The sequence below is a fragment of the Symphalangus syndactylus genome, chromosome 15 (genome assembly GCF_028878055.3).
Source record: "Symphalangus syndactylus isolate Jambi chromosome 15, NHGRI_mSymSyn1-v2.1_pri, whole genome shotgun sequence".
NCBI classification, from domain to species: domain Eukaryota; kingdom Metazoa; phylum Chordata; class Mammalia; order Primates; family Hylobatidae; genus Symphalangus; species Symphalangus syndactylus.
The window spans coordinates 89,989,356-90,006,853 of record NC_072437.2 but is presented as its reverse complement, the minus strand read 5'-3'; the positions used below and the strand labels follow the sequence as shown (position 1 = coordinate 90,006,853).

The window sequence follows — 17,498 nt, the reverse complement described above, 5'->3', positions numbered from 1 at the left end:
CAGGACTAGAGTGAGGTCAATGAGGTGCAAAATTTAAGGGAATGCTAAAAAGTGTAATAATTAAAATAAATAATTTTAATGCAATATTTTAATAAAAATTAATGCAAAAAATCTATGATGTATACAATATCAACATTTTAAATAAAGACAAGACCTGATGGGGCAGGATTAAGGTGAGAGGAGTAAAGCCATGTTACATAGATAAAAAAAATTCAGTGATCAAGATGCTTCCCTCACTTCACCTGGCCCTGCTCTTACTCCTGCCAGTCCCATGACTTCTTCCTTCCTCATGAGAATAGTATTAAGCTTAATTAGATAAATTCTCCAGAGCCTTGCCCAACCTCCCAACTCTTAGATAGATAAAAAGCAACATTTTGCAACTCAAAACAAAGCCTCTCCTGAATGTAAATATCTTTGCTTAGTCAATACATGTGGAGTCTGTGACCTCTAGAAATTTCTGGTAAGACAAGGTGGGCTGTTTCTACTTAAAGCAGAGTTCTCATTCATTTTTCTTTCTGCCGTTTTCTTGCTGAGATGCTACCATTTCCAGCAGCTCTGCTTGAGTTGTTTGGCCTACAGTCTAGGGAAGAAGTGGTGGTTATGCACAGTGCCCAGCACTCCAATTCCACCACATTTGGTTTCTCTAATTTGAGATACACAGATTTTGAAAATGGATGTTCTAGGGTAGTGTTTTTCAAGCTATGGATCATGATTTATCAGTGAGTTGTAAAATAAAGTTACTGGGTTGTAACTGACATCTTTTAAAAATAAAATGGAATAGAGCAGAATAGAAAATATCAAAAGGTTTAAATATTGGGTGTGTGTGTGTGTGTGTGTGTGTGTCCTAGGTTTATTAATGTGGATTGCAGCTTAAAAAACGAAAGGTTTGAAAGTCATTGACAGCCATTGATCCGGAGACCTAAACTGAGACCCAGGGACCTGTATGCCAGGCCTGTGCTGCTTCTAACTGGCTGCAGCATTTCCATGGCAGATTGCTTGGTTTTCTTTTGGTCTCAGTGTTGTCATTTGTAATATGGAAAGAAGGGTTGGACCAGATGCTTTGTAAGGTTTTTCCAGGTCTAAAATTTTATGAATGTATGAATCCTTGAATGAGAGAAGTCCTAATTTTGTTATTTTCCGTAGCCTCTGCCCAAAGATCACTGCGGCCAGGCACGGGTGGCTCACGCCTGTAATCCCAGCACTTTGGGAGGCTGAGACAGGCAGATCTCTTGAGGTTAGGAGTTTGAGAGCAGCCTGGCCAACATGGTGAAACCCCTATCTCTACTAAAAATACAAAAAATTAGCTGGGCATGATGGTACACACCTGTAGTTCCAGCTACTCAGAAGGCTGAGGCAGTAGAATCACTTGAACCCAGGAGGCAGAGGTTGCAGTGAGCTTAGATCCTGCCACTGTACTCCAGTCTGGGTTGCAGAGCAAGACTCTACCAAAAAACAAACAAACAAACAAACAAAATCACTGACTTTAGGAAAGAAGGTGGGCATAGAAACACTAAGGGTACCTAATATAGGAAAGGAAAGAGTGCAGATGAACCATGGTTGGATTGTACTCTTTTTTGTAGGAAAGCCTGTATTATTTTGGAGAAAGGCGAACAGATAAAACCCACAGCAGTAAATTTCAGGGAGTAGAAACTCCTTCTCAGGTAAGTTTTCTTTTTAAAAATGGGAGTTTTTTTAGGGGAGCGGGTTAAGATTGCCACCTGTTATTTGGTTTCATTTTAGACTCTTCTCCTTTGGTGATCAGGCAGCAGCAGTTGGGTGCCCTGCAACAGGCCTTGGTCCCTCCCTGAGTCTGAAGGTCACGCTTCAGGTGCTGCCCACATGCTGGGGACTCTGGCTTCTCCTCAGAGAATCCTGCTTTCTATTCTGTACTGGTTGTTGTTTACAGAGCTCAGGAGTTGATTATTTTCCCGAAGTAGGAAGGTCCCGTACCCAAGGCTCCAGGACCCTGAAGTGTGTCTAAAATCACCAGCCTTTGATTTCAATGTAAAAAAGATCCAAGTCTTTCACAAACCCTTACTAGGGCAATTCAACCCTTGCAGAACATCACAAAGACTGTTTTTGGATGACTGCTGGTGTGTGTGTGTGTGTGTGTGTGTGTGTGTGTGTGTGTGTGTGTGTCTTTTCTGTGTGTTATGGGGGAGGTGTATTTTAAAAGAGAAAATAAAAGGGGAAATAAACTTTTCAAAACCCCTTCTGTATACCAGATGATATTGCACTTTTACATATCTCATTTAATACCCATAATACCTATATGAAATATACACTGTTACTCTGTTTTTTCTTTTAGAAACATTTTGTTATGGAAAATTTTAATCATATACAAAAGTCCAGAGAATCATACAATATATCCTCATATAGTCATCACATTGCTGCAACAGTCATTTCAGCCTGTAGCCAGCCACGTTTCATCCATTCTTTTCCCACTCCACTCACACCCCCCAACCCCACTCTCCACTCTTGCTTTCCCTAAATCTGAGTTATTTTAAAGGAAATTTCAGTCATCAGATCATTTTATCTCACAGCATTTTAGTATGACATTTAAGTACTCTTAAAACAACAACAGAAAACCTTAACACTTTTTATCATATCTAAAAATATTATACCTTAAAAATCCTTAATATCAAATTTGTAGTCCATGTTTGTTTCCAAAATTGTCTTAAAATCTTTGAAAATTTAGTTTGTTTAATCAGAATTCAAACAAAGTCCACACATTTCATTTGGTTGCTGTGTCTCCTAAGTCTCTTTTAAGAATCTAAGTTCATAGATTTCTCACCATTTTTTATTACTTGTAATTTGTTTATTGCAGAAACCAAGGTGTTTATCCTATAGCATTTACAACATTCTAGACGTTGCTGAACTATTCTAAGAGTTCTATATTCACTATTTTATTTAATATTCTCAGTAACTCTATGAGTAGGCACTACTATGATTCTCATCTTACAAATTAGAAAATTGAGGTTTAGAGAAAGTAACTTTTGAACCAAGGACTGAAATCTAGATGTCAGTCTCTGAAGCCCTTGCTGTGCACGTTTTCTCATTTATGTTGCCTTTTCTATATTGCCCCTGAAACTGAAGTGAGAGCGGATTGGGAATTCCTAAACTGATTCGGATGTGGCTGTAAATGAGTTTTTCTTTAAGTGGTGGGAGCTGAGTAAGTACTCTTGGCCCCGTTAGAAGAACACTCTAACTACTGGCCCTAAACCTTTAGTTTGGGCCAGAAGAACTCAGCCTTATCCACTGATACTTTTCTCCCACACCCAAGCCCAAAACAAAACGAAGATAGTCATAGACCCTAAGCGAAAAGTGATAGGTGAATTTACTGAAGTGCAGCCCTAATCATGCCATTCCCATGCTCAAAATCCATACTATGTCCCCACTGCCAATGGCAATAAACTAAACGTTTCAACCTGGCACTCAAGAGCCACAGTTTGACTTTTCCAACCTTCTCTTCCGCTATGTGCATGCACACATGCCATACTCCAACACATTTAGACTGTGTGCTCTTTCCCAGCCTATGGACACTTGATACCCTATGCCATTGCTCGTGCCCCTTTTCCTAGAGTCCCTTTCCCTTCTCAGCCTGAAGTAGTCTCTTGCTTTTTCAATTCTTAGAGCCCTTTGTGTTTCTTTTAGGGACGACGTCACTTTGCATCATTCTCTAGTTATTTGAAGTGGTGACTTCTGTATCCCCTTTAAAGGCAAAGCCCATGGCTTACCCATCTTTCCACCCTTTTCTCATGATATCTTTTTGTTTGTAGTGAGTGCCTCCTATGTGTTGGTTGTATTAATTTCTACTACAAGTCCATGTTGTTATAAGTTGTAGGAGAAGGAAGCGTGGGAGCACAAGCAGCTTGAGGGCCCTGGTGGTTTACAGCCCTTAGGGAAAGATGGAGAATCTAGTGGCAGAAGCTAAGGGGATGCTAGATGGAGCTCCTTCAACAACTCTCCCCACAAATCTCCCCATCCCCATTCCTTCTGCAGTCGTGCACAGTTTCCCTAACTTTAGTCCAGAACTAGCACATCAAAGGCTGCAGCTGAATCTCTTCTGATTCCCCGAAAAAGCAACACAGGGACTCAGCTGCACGTTTGAGAGCTGTGTTGGCAAGACCTCAGGACAGAGTGCCCTCTGTGTCTGGTGGCGATTCTCAGACACCATCACATTCTGATCCTGCGTTGTGGGCCATTCTACTGACTACATCTACTCCTAAGTTAAGAACTTTCATGAGCCTGTCTCATGACTGGCCCTTTCTAAAGGGAAGTATGGCAGTTAGTTACTTTAATGAACATTTCCCAGTGGGTAAGGAACAGTCTGTGAACTTACGAGTTTTGTTTTGTTTTTAATTTTTGAGACAGAGTCTCGCTCTGTCGCCCAGACTAGAGTGCAGTGGTGCAATCTCAGCTCACTGCAACCTCGACCTCTTGGGTTCAAGCAGTTCTCCTGCCTCAGCCTCCGGAGTGGCTGGGATTATAGGTGCCCATCACCACGCATGGCCTGTTTTTGTAATTTTAGTAGAGACAGGGTTTCACCCTGTTGGCGAGGCTGGTCTCAAACTCCTGACACCCGGTGATCTGCCCACCTCAGCCTCTCGAAGTGCTGGGATTACAGGCGGGAGCCATCATGATGGCCAACTTTTAAATTCTGAACCAGTTGATTCAGTACCAGAGCTCTTCAATACCTTGAAGAAAGATTCAGGGGAGAGCCGTTGTGAACAGCTTGCCCCAGGGAAAGGACAAGGCTAAGAGAATTCCAGGGCTTCCTTGAGAAAACAGAACTGAGGAAATGCAAAGTGAAGAAATTCTAGCTGTCAGGAACAAGAGAAGAATGACGGGAAAGCTGCTACTGAGGTTTGGAGGTATTCCTCTGGAGTTTTCACTTACACCATTCTCTCATGCCCAGGAAGCTGCTCTTCACCAAACCACAAGCCTTCCTCTAACTCAGTCACAACTAAGCTTCTATCTGGACACTGATGATGCTGTAACTGTTTTGTTGTGCTTCTGATTAGTTGCCCTCTCAACCATAAGCAGCCTATAAACAGGGCCTGGCTCCATCCTTGTTACTTCCCCATTGCACTGAATTCAGTATTTTTTCCTCAAGGTAGATAGTTGTGGGGCTGCATCCCTAAAAATGTCTAGTTATATAATGGCATCCAGTAAATGTTTTCTTAATTACTTACCTCCATTAACAAGCTTTATGCAAAAAAAAAAAACAAAAAGGAATGCTGACTTTAGACATTTCATCTCCACTTAAAGGAAGATTTCTGTTGCTTTTCAGAATAGATATGTTGGATATTTTGCACAAGTGAAACATCTCTACAACTGGAATCTCCCTCCAAGACGGATACTCTTTATAAAAAGATTCATTATTTATTCTTTTTGTGGTAAGTGCTTTATGTATAATTGAAGAACTGGGCAGGAGGGCCAATGTCCCCACTCTGGGAGGGTTTTGCTCATAGTTGTATATACAGATGAGCCTAACTCATCCCTGTCTTTTTACGTATCCGCACACAGGAACTGCTCCTTACGTATGCCCCTCCTCCTGCAATTGCCCATTGATTGCCAGCCCTTAGATGTTCTTCACTTTTTCTTTTCCATCACCAATTTGGGGGACTTCATCCCCCTCCCATCTCTCCTGTTCTCATTGCTCCTCTGGTCTCAACCCAGGGTGGACTTTTCCAGGCAGAGGGAGCCTCTGATGAGGGAGGAGGAGGACCCATGTGCCCTCAAGCCTGCTTATTTCTCAGAACCACCTCTAGTTCAGAGTTTGCCTTGGTGGAGGGGTCTCCGTATTGTATCATTTTCTCACCTTCTTTTAGAGGCATATTTTTTTCTCCTCACCCTGGGCTCCCCTTTCCCCTCTCTCCTCCATCTGTAACCCTCTCACTCCCAGCTTACACTCAGGGGAGGCGGGAAAGCAGGATGTGTCTGTGTGGAAGGGATGGGGCCTCACCACTCCCACTGCCAGAGAGGTAGCAGGGAGGCGATGCTTCAGAACCCCTAAAGCAAACCTCTTCTAGCAGCCAGCTTGTGGACCTGAGATGGTGCCAGTGCTGGGTGTTACAGGTGCCATGGGGCCAGGATGCTGGTGTCCACACAGACAGCCTAGTATTTTTGGCCTTCTGAGTTTAGTTCTACATTTCACTGATTTCTGGTAGACATCAATAGAAAGATGTTCTGTACCTGGAACGGGAAAGAGGGAACTGAGGCAAGAAACTGTGATTTCTAATGACAAATGAATATCATGGTGTTAGTGAAAACAAAATTAAATGAAAATAAACAGCCTATGAGATGAGCAATCAAAGATAATAATACACTAGTTTATTAAAATATTTGTTTTAATTTTCTACCTTTAGTTTTGTACATATTTGAATTAAAATTAATGTAGAGTTGAGAGAAAAGCAATAAAAAAATTAATTGGCTGAGAAACCAAGTCTTTGAGGAAACGCCAAGGGGAGTGAGTCATTTGAATTGGAAAAAAGGGAACAAAAAAGCCTTTGTCTGTAAATATATACTGAACACCACGGGAATTTTTGGATATAACTATCCTATATTTTTATACAGATTGCATCAGGAACTGGCCTTAAAGTAGGGCCCAAGTAGTTAAACTACAGTATTTATTATTAAGACTCATTATGATTAGAAGTCTGAAGAAAGCAACATGTTAGCAAGAAAGGTTGCAAGTCACCTTCCCTGAATTTTCTTTTTCTTTTGTTTTGGAGACAGTGTCTTGTTCTGTCGCCCAGGCTGGACTGCAGTGGTGTGATCTCGGCTCACTGCAACTTCTGCCTCCCTGGTTCAAGCAATTCTGTCTCAGCCTCCTGAGTAGCTAGGATTACAGGCATGTGCCACCACGCCTGGCTAATTTTTATATTTTTAGTAGAGATGTGGTTTCACCATCTTGGCCAGGCTGGTTTAGAATTCCTGACCTCAAGTAATCCTCCACCCACCTCAGCCTCCCAAAGTGCTAGGCATGAGCCACCATGCCCAGCCTACGTTCCCTAAATATTTTTTCTGGAAAGATAAAGTGATGGGATTCTAAGTCTTTGAAGCTGAACTATATATATATATATTTTTTCTCTTCTCTAGTCTTATAAAATCTGCTTTAGGAGACAGAACTAGGCTTGAAGCCTTGTCTTTCAAAGACAAAATCCATGCAAGACCAAATAAGTAACTACTGATACATTGTTAGCTTGGATAATTTTTTCTCTTTTTAATCCATGATGTTAATTGGTGAGACATATTGATCTTCACGCTAACCAACCTAACTTTTTAATTTCATTTTGTTGGAACAGGTGATGTATGTGATCTAAAATTCCAAATAGTAATGGAGAAAAAGGATGTCTTTTCCAGTACTTCATTAGGAAATTGTTCGGTAAGAGAAAACATGTGAATTGAAAAACTCTAATGTTTGTTTTAAGGCTGACTGTCAAACCAGCAATGTTCACCTCCCTAAACTATCACTCACCATAAAGAGATTCCATAACGCTTTCTGGTTACCATCCAACTTGGTGTCACTGGGTTTGGATGCAAACCAGAGATAAATTAACCTGTTTGTTCAAAACAGTTTTTTCAGGGTGCTTTCCAGGATTTATTTCTGGTCAGCATTGCTTTGCCTTTCACACTTCCACAAATGCTGCGCGTGTTCCCAGGAATGTATTAAGGATTTTAATTTACATATCTGGTCATTTTTAGCCATATTCTCTTCTTCTCAGTCATTTGATCTTTTATTATATAGCACTGATTCTAAAAGTTTAGTGTGCATGAAAACCACTGAGGAGCTTGTAAAGATTTACATTCCTAGGTTGTACCCCCAAAGTATGATTCGGGAAATCTGGAATGGGGCCCAGGAATCTATAGACTTAGCAATGTCCCAAGTGATTCTAAGTCAGGGGTTGTGTGGGATGACCCTGTGAGAAACAACGCAAGAGTGGATGAACTGGGGAGGAACCTCTTTATCCAAAGCAAAAGGGACCTGGTAGTCAATGTTTTGCTACAATGAAGAAATGCCTAAAACTATATACCTTTTCTGAAACAGTAAGAAAGCATCCTTCATGGTCTAATAACCATAAACTTTTAGAATTCCTACCCAGGCCTTTGTCTCAAATTCTCCTATTACTAACCCTATTCCCTGCCAGCCGCTCTCCACTCCGCCCCCAGCTTTTTTGGCCTCTCCCGACTGAGGGCATTCACCCAGGCCTGACCCTTTTTGGCTTTCTGTTCTTAGCAAATGCTTTATTCTTAGTTAAAGAGTGACCCATTCCCCTTCCTTCAACTATGATTTGTTCATTTGCTGAGCAGCTATTTATGAGCACCCACTGAGTGGTAGATGCAGGAGCTGCAACATGAACAATTTCCTCTCCAACTCAAATGCATTAGCCAGTCTGAGTTATCAAGGAGCTTTCTCTCTGCTTCTGCAAATGGCACCAGCATTCTTCCACTCACGCCTTGGGCTTTGATTCTCTTTGCCTCGGCCCCCTAAATCCAGTTAGTCATCAATCTCTGTTGATTATGCCTTTGGCAGTTTTCTATGTTCTTCTTCCGTTCTGTTCTCACTGCCAATAATTGTCCAGAATCTCCTTTGCTCATGCCTAGATTTCTGCAGTGGTCTCCTTACCCTTTCTTTCTCCTTATATAATGCAATGTATAGAATCCTGAAATATTGCTCTCATTGTGAAAAATTGTAGGTAGAGCAGAAGACACTCCGTGTGCCCGTGGTCAGAGCCAGTTAACACCTTTGGCTCAACATCCTTATCTGTAAAATAAATATCACATCCAAGTGTAATGGGAATTAAATTAGATAATATATATAAAGTTTCTTCGTAAACTATAAATCACTAAATAAGTGTTATATGTGATAATTATCAGGCCTCTTTGTCACATAGGAAATGCTCCACCATATTTTTCAACAACTTCTCTCTTATTTCCTTGGCTCTTGAGCTCTTAAGATATAATAGCTCTAACGTAATACCTGAGCTTTTTTCCATCAGTAGCTTGACCAGCAGACTTCATTCCAAATAAACCGGGTCATCCCTTTTGGCTCTTGGAACACAACTCTAATTTAGTTAGTTAGTTAGTTGGTTATTTCTTTTTTTCCTTCCTTTCCTTTTTTTTTTTTTTTTTCTTGAGCCAGGGTCTCATTCTGTCACCCAGGCTGTAGTGCAGTGGCATGATCATGGCTCACTGCAGCCTCAATCTCCTCAGCTCAAGCAATCACCCAATTTTTTAAATTTTTTGTGGAGGCTGGGACTTGCTATGTTGCCCAGGCTGGTCTCAGACTCCTGGGCTCAAGCAGCCCGTCTACCTCAGCCTTGCAACATGCTAGGATTATAAACATGAGCCACACTGCCCGACATTGTTTGTTGTTGTTTTTCCAATTTTTTTTTTTTTTTTTGAGACAGAGTTTTGCTCTTGTTGCCCAGGCTGGAGTGCCCTGGCACAATCTCAGCTCACCACAACCTCTGCCTCCTGGGTTCAAGCGATTCTCCTGCCTCAGCCTCCCAAGTAGCTGGGATTACAGGCATGTGCTACCACACCTGGCTAATTTTGTATTATTAGTAGAGACGGGGTTTCTCCGTGTTGGTCAGGCTGGTCTGAAACTCCTGACCTCAGGTGATCTGCCCACCTCAGCCTCCCAAAGTGCTAGGATTACAGGCTTGAGCCACCGCGCCTGGCCCATTTTTCTAATTTCTACTTTGTGTTATTGCTGGTGTTTTTCCCTCCATTTGGACTAGATTCTATTTTCAGAGCTCTTCTTCCTTTATCTAAAGTGCTTCATGCCCAATTCAGTTTCTACCTCCTTAATGAAACTTTTGCATTCTGCACCTTCTGTTAACTAGCTCCCAGTAGTGCATAACAGCACACCCAGTCTTTATCATACAGATTGAGTTATGTTCTATTCTACTGTTGTTTCTTAAGTGTACAGCTCCCTGAAGGGGCCAACTGAGTCTGCACCTCCTTTTGTGTTTTTCACAGGGCCTAGCATGGACCTTTCTTATTGTGGGTGCCATTATTTCTATGAGAGTGAGTCAAAGAACTAGTACAGCTTCAAAGTCATTCATTCCAAAACTTGAGCTATCTTTGGTCACTCCATCCAGCAGCCTGCACTGGTCAAGTTCAAAGATCCCATTGACAAACACAAGAGTTCTGATAAAACATGATGAGCAGGGGGACCCCACTCTCCCCCTCCCTTGGGAGGGACATGCAGGCCCAACCCCCAAGTGTTACAGACCCCCGTTCTTGTTTTTTTATTTAGAAAATAAAAAACAATGATAAGTTATGCATTGCTTTTTGAATGTCAATGCTAGCTTTAAAATTGAGCTTCTTAATGTATTCTCAAAAAAATGTCCTAACACATGAAAATCAAATGACACACATTAAATAATAATATTTAATTGATTAAAGTCTAACAGAAAATTCAATACTTTTTAAAAGTGTGGCACTTTTGAAAAGTGCCTCATGGCCGGTCACGGTGGCTCACGCCTGTAATCCCAGCACTTTGGGAGGCCTGGGCGGGTGGATCACGAGGTCAAGAGATTGAGACCATCCTGGCCAACATGGTCTCTACTAAAAATACAAAAATTAGCTGGGCATGGTGGCACGTGCCTGTAGTCCCAGCTAGTTGGGAGGCTGAGGCTAGAGAATCAGTTGAACCTGGGAGGCAGAAGTTGCAGTGAGCCGAGACCATGCCACTGCACTCCAGCCTGGTGACAGAGTGCAAAAAAAAAAAAGTGGTTCATGATAACCCTCAAACATGTTGGCCTTTAAAAGACATAAACAACAGGCCGGGTGCAGTGGCTCATGCATGTAATCCAGTACTTTGGGAGGCCCAGGCGGGCAGATCACTTGAAGCCACGAGTTTGAGACCAGCCTGGCTAATACAGTGAAACCCCATCTCTACTAAAAATACAAAAATTAGCTGGGTGTGATGGCATGTGCCTATAGTCCCAGCTACTCAGGAGACTGAGGCATAAGAATCACTTGAACCTGGGAGGCAGAGGTTGCAGTGAGCCGAGATCACGCCACTACACTTCAGCCTGGGTGACAGTGAGAGTCTGTCTCACAAAACACAGACGAAACACACACACACACACACACACATGCACGCACACACATAAACAACAGTATTGCAACTAGAAAAGATTATTAACAATTATTTATGCATGTAATGATTGGGCTGCGAGACCAGAAGTACTTGATAAATACAGGAAGTCACGATAAGTGAAAAGGAACTTCATTGTTACCATTATCTAGGTTTATAGTTCTCAATTCCGTGTGTTCATTCATAGATAATGCGTAACATTGAAACAGACGAAGTATTCATTGATGTATTCGACAGTCCACCTCTGTATGATGATGTGAAAGTGCAATTTTTCTCTTCGGTGAGTAATCACAAAATAGTCTCTGCCATTGTTCTTGTCTGGTCTAATGATTTTATTTAAGATTTGCTTTACTACAATTCCCAACAAGGGAGGGGGAGGGGGAGGAAAACAATAAATCAGATCTATAACAGATTTTTTTTAAAGAGCATATGTAATTTAAATAATTTTTGTTCATTTGTTTTTTTTCTAAATTGTAAATTTTCTAAATTTTTCTAAATTTACATGTATTCTCAAATACAAAAAATACAAAATAAACACAAAAAAAGTAAAAGCCAAGATGCTTAAAAAAAAAGAAAAAACCCAAAGGTACGTTTTACTGCATAGCAATGATTACATTTTGTTTTGCATCTTTTTTAAAAAATTAAGAAGTTGAGACAGGGTCTCACTCTGTCGCCCAGGCTGGAGTGCAGTGGCGTGATCATAGCTAACTGTAGCTTCAACCTCCTGGGCTCAAGCAATCCTCCCACCTCAGCCTCGCGAGTAGCTGGGAGCACTGACTGGAAAGAGAGTTAGGTTTGGGTGACTCAGTTGGGTGAAACAGAGAAGGCAGCACAATACAACACATGAACTAACCAAAGCAGTTTTTTATTAATTCCAGAGAGAAGAGGGCAGCACACTTTGCAGGGCCAACTGGAAGGGGGAGCCATCCAGGAGACCTGTGCTTGACTGATGGGTGGGAGCAATAGCGAGAGGGAGGGACCTGAAAGTGGAAGCCTTTATTGGGATGTAAGGTGCTACCTGAGCAGGTGTCCTGCGGGGAGGCCTAATTTGGTTTAACGCAAGCAGCCATGAGTCTCTGCTGTGACTGAGAGGTGGTCACTGATACATCCACATGGTCCCTGCAGAGTATGGGGGTCTGTGGGGTGAGTCAAGTAGGTTATATCTAGCTGTCCCATAATGAAGTGGTCACCAGGAGAAGGTTGTATAAGGCAGATATCAGGATCAGTCACGTGGAGAAACTGGGAGGAGGTGAACTGGAAACTGCTGAGGGTGACTGAACCCCAACCTCTGATATCCCTTTTATATTTAAAAGGGATGCTGAGGCAACAAAAGAATTATAAGAATTCACTACAATCTAGTTGGGTATATATAGGCATAGGTCCTTAGTAGAGTCTGTTTGGCACTGTCTAAACCAGATTCAAATAGCAGCATTTAAATTAAATACCTATCGTGGGAAAAATACTATTCCTTGAAAATTTTGATAGAAACAGCAAGAGAATGCACTAGCATTTTCTTAAAGCCTCCTCCTTTGTGTCTTGAGTGTATTGTTATAGATTGCAGAGTGCTATATATTTAATGGTTATAATTGTTTGATAAATATAAAAAGGAATAAAGGGAGGAACTTTAATTTCTTTGGAATGATAAGTTCTTGGTATCAGTTTTACTTTGAAATTTTTTTTTCTTTTTAGAATCTTCCTAAATACTATGACAATTGTTCATTTTTCTTCTGGTTCAACACATCTTTTATTCAAAATAACAGGTATGAATATAATATAAACCCATAGAAATGCCTAATCTTCAGTGTCTATATATGAGGCGTAATGGCAAGTCTTTTGCTGGTTGTCATAAACTTAATTTCTAGAAAGCAAAAAATCCTTGAGCCAACATTGTTCCTTGCCTTACTCCTCTTACTTTGGTTATTTTAAAAAGACATTTGTTCTTGAGACCCCCTGTTGCAGTATCCTCAGGGTCCATGCCATAGGACTGTGTTATGAGTTCAAAAGTATTATCATCAGATCTTAAGTGTGGTAGTAAATTCCTCCCAGAGAAGTTCAGTATGAGGCTGCTCGGCACCTTCAATATGTCAGGTCCCTGTCAGTAGGTGCTGATTTACCAATGACGAACCACCACCAACTTTTGTGCTAAAGTAAGGCAGGACCTAGGGAGGCTTCAGCTAGCTGAAAAGCTGACTGACACACTTATATCTAGGAGAAGTTACAAGACACAGTATTAAGGAATACAGCTAAAAAATATCATTAAGTAATGGTCTATTTAAATAGCCATTCAAATGTGGCTTTCTAATAACTGAATTGGGAAAACTTTCTGAAAAATTATTAATTGGGTTTGGAGATTATTGTTCCAAAAAAACTTTCTGCCATATTTGGAAACTCATTTCTCAGTCTAGAAGTTCTCTACTGTAAGTAGCATTTGTTTTGTGATGGTGGAAAATTGAGACTTTTTTTGTATCAACCATACTCTTCAATACAAAAGGACAAAATATTTTTTAAATAATTTAGGTCAGAGTTGAAGAAGTGGCTATGATTATATGTGGCATGAATTGATAGTTATTGTTACATCCAGTCCTAATCTTTTCTTCAAATGTGAACTGGATCGAATAACTCCTTAAGTCCAGCAAGGCAAAGGTAAATTAAACCTCTGGTCTACACACTTGCAATGCAAAACATTTAATGGATTTTGATAGAGTCAACTTTGGATTTGATGGAAATTTTTTACAAGTTTTTTTTTTTAGATGCATACAAACAATAAGCTTTTTGTTCTAACATGAGCAAAGTCCTCAAAAAGTAAGACCTGGGTGGAGCTTCATTTGATGCTGCTCCTCAAAAGTGGTTCTTGCTAAGGGATACCGTTTTTTTTCCTTTAAAACACTGTGTTCGTTTTGGAGAAGTGATAAGCTAGATCACTTTTATTCTTACTTTTATATAAATTTCTAAAGATTTCTGTAACATTTAAATTTACATACTACTTGGTAAAGCTGTTTTTGTTAGTTATGAGATTGTTGTTTAGCCAAAAATGCTAACTTCTATCATTTAGAACACTAGGCATAAATGGGTTGACCAATTTATACCTAGTGTTCCATTATTGGAACGCTCAGCATGTGGGAGTTATATCCTACTGCTCAAGGTCATTTCCAAGGTCTGATTGTAAAAATTCAAAAAATTGCAACCTCGCACATAAATTAAAAGAGATATAGTATTTTATTACTGGGCTTTCATTCATGTCTATCCTGATACCCGTCGCATAGAGAAATTTAGATATTTTATTAAACTTGGATGTCATTGATTTCATATAAAGCAATGCTAAGAGAGTCAGCATGTGTCACTGATGTGTTGCTGAAGATTAAGGTATTTTTAAGTCTCACTAAAAAGGTGGAAGGAGCCAACTGAGACACAAAAAAGGAGCTGGGGTTCTATTCATGGTGAGGTTCTTTTTTTGTTTCTTCCAGCTCTAACGTGGGTACCCAACTGCATGGCTTTTCAGTGAGCCCCAATATAAAATGTAATAATTTTTTTTCTATTCTTAGGCTTTATCTACCAAGAAATGAATTGGATAATCCACATAAACAAGAAGCATGGAGAATGTATCCACCAGAATTTGCTGTGGAGATACTTTTTGGCGAGAAATGACTTCCAATGACGTTGTAGCTGGATCCGATTAAGTATAGCTCCCCCTTCCCCCTCTGGGAAAGAATTATGTTCTTTCCAACCCTGCCACATGTTCCTATGTCCTAAGTCTTCCTTGATGATGTATCTGTATTTATATATGTTTATATATGTTCTTCATAAATCTATTAAATATATATAGATAAAATGTCAGTGTTTTTCTTCTTTTTTGAAGGCACATACTTCACAGTTTCCATCTTGTATTTATGTAAGTTTGGAACACAGTATGCAGGAACATCAGGCATCATTTTGAAGAACTTTGAGATAGAACTTTCATATGAAAAACGTGAGATATGTAAAAATTTTGATTCCCCAGCACCCACTTACTTACATATTTTTGGTCAAGTATTTATTCCCTGCTTTGGTTCACATTTGTAATTTCAGATTTATTAGAAAGCTAATTTATATATTTTTCTTCCCCTTCATTTACAAACTGTCTGTTAACAGATTGGCAACAAAGACTAAGTTTTAAATCCAGAAGAGAGAAATGTTTCACACAAGCAGTCCCCCAACTCCCAACACACACTTTCTCTCATTCCGAGCACTAAATAGGTAGCTTACTCGACAAGCTTCCTTTAATTACGCACAGACGTGGGGGTTGGGGTAAGAAGATTGTGGTAAATATGAAGATAAGTAATCTTTGGTAACTTCTGCTTTTGTATAAAATTGTAAGTGAAGTCAAAAGAAATATTATTCTTAGAGTAATCTAGGTGTATTATGTTGAAAATCACTACTCCTGCTCCCAACCAACTTCACCTAAGCTTGGGGGAACTCTGAAGGGAGGTTATCTTTGCATTATAAACACTGGTTAGCCTTATGTCTACAGGAAATCATTATTGTTTCATCTTTGGTGCTGGGTGCTACTTTTTTTTTTAACAAATTTTTTATTTGTATTTTTTATTTTTTGAGACAGCATCTCACTCTGGGTATTGAGACTGGAGTGCAGTGGTGTGATCTTGGTTCACTGCAGCCTCAACCTCCCAGGCTTAGGTGATTCTCCCACCTCAGCCTCCCCAGTAGCTGGGACTATAGGCGCATGCCAGCACACCCGGCTAATTTTTTGTATTTTTAGTAGAGATGAGGTTTTGCCATTGTTGCCCAGGCTGAGCTCAAATTCCTGAACTCAAGCAATCTGCCTGCCTCAGCCTCCCAAAGTGCTGGTATTAAGGCATGAGCCACCATGCCCAGTCCGTGGGTTACTTCATTCAAAATACCTTTATTGCCACTGTATCTTCAGGCCATAATTGTCCTTGAAAACGTTCTATCTTGGCCTTATTGAAATTATTCTTATTTGAATGATCTTCCTTTTATTGGCAAGGCCCTCAACAATCTAGACCAAGATGAGTTCATCAGGAAATGAAAGGTAACAACTAATAAGACAAGTGTCACTGCCAAAACACGATATACACATTCCTGAAAAACCTGGTACTCTACAGAGAGGACTAAAAAAAGAAGCAGTTCATGAAAATACAGGGTTTGAGAGTCCAGGGCAAACCTGTCCGGCGTAGCAACTTTCTAACCAACACACTAACCGCTCGGACCGCCCACATCAGCAGCTCAATGTCGGGAATTTGCCATAGAGCTTATTAATTTTTGAGTGGAAATAGACAAATACTTGCTATAAGGGCTGTGGGTACCAGAGTGGCACAGATGAGAGTAGAGCCGTGAGCCATGGTGGGCATGGAAGGCAGCAACCTGCCAGGAGCCAAGAGCCCCACTAGGCTGGTGAGCCGCCTCGCTGCAGGTGATTTTTTCTCCTCTAAATTGTCCAAAAAAGCTTCCAACTGCCAGTGCAGCAGCCCAACTAAAGGCCTTTTTCCTTTACTCCGCCGATCTGGCTCCCTCTTTGAGGAAAAGATCATAGAACAAGCTTTCAAATTCCTTTCATGTTAATATTATGCCCCGCCATTCATATGACAGAAACGTGTAGGCACAACATAGGTTATACTATTTCCTTTAGAATTCACACAGCGATAATCTACAGAGGGCAGATTGTGTCCTGGGTTTAGGTGAATAGGGAGGAAAATACTTAGCTGGCTCAGTGAAGATTACGATCTGTCTTTTTCAATGCTAGAAACACAGGAAGGAAGGAAACCCCCTTTTTTATTTTAAGAATTTCCCTTTTTGAAATACGGAGATTACCATTAAGGTTTCTCTTCCCCGGACCTCCAAGACTCACCAAAATTTCTGGAAATTATGAGTTGTCACACTATTCTGCTTTTGCTTATTCAAAGAAACCTCATTTAAGGCCTCTCTGGATATTGCTTTCTTAGAATGCAAAATGAATGATTCTTTGAACAACTCAAGAAACTTAGATCAGAATGATACTCATGTCTTAAAATTTTAGCTTTAATTTTAAATATAGGGGGTATGTGTGCAAGTTGGTTACATCAGTATATTGCACCCCGCTAGTGAGCATAGTACCCAATAGGTAGTTTTTCAACCCACACCCCTCTCCCTCCATCCCCCTCTAGTAGTCCACAGTGTCCATTGCTCCCATCCTCATGTCCAAGGGTACCTGTTGTTTAGCTCTCATAAGCGAGAATATGTGGTATTTGGTTTTCTGTTCCTGCATTAATTTGCTTAGGATAATGGCCTCCAGCTCCATCTATGTTGCTGCAAAAGGCACGATTTCACTCATTTTTATGGCTGTGTAGAATTCCATCGTGTATATGTACCACATTTTCTTTATCCAGTCCAC

At 40.5% G+C, this 17,498-nt stretch overlaps 1 pseudogene; it reads left to right on the top strand.

Moving 5' to 3' along the window:
- Positions 1-14,945, top strand: part of LOC129464013 (phosphatidylinositol 3,4,5-trisphosphate 3-phosphatase TPTE2-like) — an 80,405-nt pseudogene extending 65,460 nt beyond the window's left edge.
- The last annotated feature ends 2,553 nt before the right edge of the window (positions 14,946-17,498 follow it).